Source organism: Austrofundulus limnaeus, unplaced genomic scaffold, assembly GCF_001266775.1.
Source record: "Austrofundulus limnaeus strain Quisiro unplaced genomic scaffold, Austrofundulus_limnaeus-1.0 Scaffold89, whole genome shotgun sequence".
Classification (NCBI taxonomy): Eukaryota; Metazoa; Chordata; class Actinopteri; order Cyprinodontiformes; family Rivulidae; genus Austrofundulus; species Austrofundulus limnaeus.
The window spans coordinates 163,352-166,062 of NW_013952491.1; positions in this window are offsets into that span (position 1 = coordinate 163,352).

Here is a 2,711-nt window from a genome sequence, read left to right on the forward strand (position 1 = left end):
TGCAAGAATAAACAATATATCCTTATATCTTTCGGAGCATTAACATTCCACACAGCTTATAATACAACCAGCAGTGAAAAAATATTAGTTTTTTACTCACATTTGATGCATATTTGTCCTCAAATATGTCCAAATTAGCTATTCAAAATGGCGTCCGGAAGTCTTTTTATCCAACTAAAGTTACTTCTCCTGGCCACAAAAATCCCTTTTCCATGTCTTGAAGCACTCAAAACACTTAATAACAAATATATTTTCATCTTACCAGCCTGTTTCGTCAGCTAACTGGCCAAAAAAAACGGTGTAAAACAACACTTTCCTATGAAYGTTAGCTGCCTTCCTTAGCATAACACTGCAAAAACATGGCCRCCTCCACTGTGTTATCATCTTCCATCACTAACAAAGTTCCCACCCCCTCTCTTTATATATTAAATGACAGGTACGGTGATTGGATACTCTGCTGTAGCGTCAGAACAAAGCTCGGAGCTGATTGGCCGATTTTACAGCCAATCAAAACTTGAAAGAGGAAACCGGAAGTTGGTCACCACTGATAAATTATTGGCCCTAGACAGGTGAAACTTGAACCCAGTTGGTCAAATAAGRTGTCAATCGAAAGAGGAGGTCCTAGACGTCAATTTTGATGCACTGCACACGGACACAGGTGGAACAGGAAACAGATATACTTCAAAATAAAACAAATACAAAACGGCACGTGGGCGTTCCGCTGAATGTTAACTGGTTTTAAGTTTAATATTTATCTTCAGAACTGTGAGGATTTTGTTTCATCTGAAGCTGATTAAAGAGCAGGAGGTGTGAAACGTTTTGACCTTCAGCAGCTGAAACATGCTGCTTCTTGTTACAAACACACACACACACACACACACACACACACACACACACACACACACACACACACCAGAGATCCGCCGAACACAAGCCCCTCCCCCTCCAGACCCTGAACTGTTCCAGCCTGCTGGTCCTCRGGGACTCCCGGACTTCTCTGAGAGTTTTCCGGGACTTCCTGCTTCTAAAGAAAAACATGCAGAACCGGGCCAGGTTCCTCTCCGGGTTTTAGGGAATGTGGTTCTCATGGGTCTCTGAGGTGTGATCTGGATTTAATGCACCTCCAGCAGCAGTCATCATCGCAGCTCCACGATGAAGAACAGGAAACCCTGCAGAGAGGAGCAGCAGTTGGATCGGGGTCCAAACYGCTCCTCTCCAAAACCACATCTGGTTCTGTCGTTCGGGTTTCTCAACTCACGAACTCCACGAAACCAGACGGTCCTGAAAACCCAGAACCTGAAGGACTAAAAGCCGGTCGTAACGAACCATGTAAACCTTGGAGCTTCACCTCGACAGACCGGAGCAACATCCTCATTACTGCAGACCAGAACCTGCCCCGTCCTTCTCATGGTCCTGAAGAACCAGGAGTTTTTCAGGAGCCGCAGAAAGACTTGCGTACCTGTCACACAGGAGTGTACACGTGACACAGGAGCGTGCACGTTAGAGAACGTTATTGAAGTTTATTTTATGTTGAGTTTTTGAGTGTTTTTTGTTTGTTTTTAAAATAATGTGCCGAAGAAATAAATAGGAGCGTGCACGTGTGAAAGAGCGTGCACGTGTTCTTCCAGCAGATGACGAGCCGTCTGGAGGAAAATTAAAATGTTTCTGTTCGTGTTTCTTCTGTTTGATATTAAAATATTAGTTCAGTTTTTCTTGTCAGGCAGAGAGAAGACGGCCCGGGGCCCTCAGGGAGGACCCCCCTCTCACACCCCCCATCTGTCTGCATGAAGCAGGATTTGTTCTGCAGGTTGGTATTCCTCAGACGGAGCGTGTCTCTGGGGGCTGCAGACAGCTCCTCCTGGTGTTTTCATGTTCCTCTTATTGTTCCTCATGTCTTCACGGCCTCACACGCTGACAGCAAATATTAAAACATGAACACAGAACAGGCTCCGCCCCCTCCTCTGAAACCTCCAGGTTGACAGCAGAATGGGTTTTTAACGACTGGGTTTATGATTATTTCTGGGAGCAGGAACGTTCAGAGCTTCAAAACAAAGAGACGATAATGAAAAGCAGGAAGGAGAAGACTGAGAGAAATTAAAACTTCAATTAGACTTAAAGACGGCAGCTGCAGAGAAACTGAACCTTTTCTGTTTTAAACAGGAACAAAAACATCAGCAACACAATCATTAAACATCATCAACAGATGACAAACAAACACATTAACAACTGGAAAAATATTACTTATTACTATAAAATATACTATATATACTACTATACTYTAATGATTTTATCTTTTTATAACTTATTCTGAAAAAGTACAGAAACGTCCATCCAACCATCATCCAACCATCATCCATCCATCCAACCATCCATCATCCATCCATCCATCCAACCATCATCCATCTATCCATCCATCCATCATCCATCCATCCATCCATCCAACCATCATCCATTCATCCAACCATCATCCATTCATCCATCCATCATCCATCCATCCATCATCCATCCATCCATCCATCCAACCATCATCCATTCATCCAACCATCATCCATTCATCCATCCATCATCCATCCAACCATCATCCATCCATCATCCATCCAACAATCATCCATTCATCCATCATCCATCCATCATCCATCCAACTATCATCCATCTATCATCCATCCATCCAACCATCATCCATCCATCATCCATCCAACTATCATCCATCT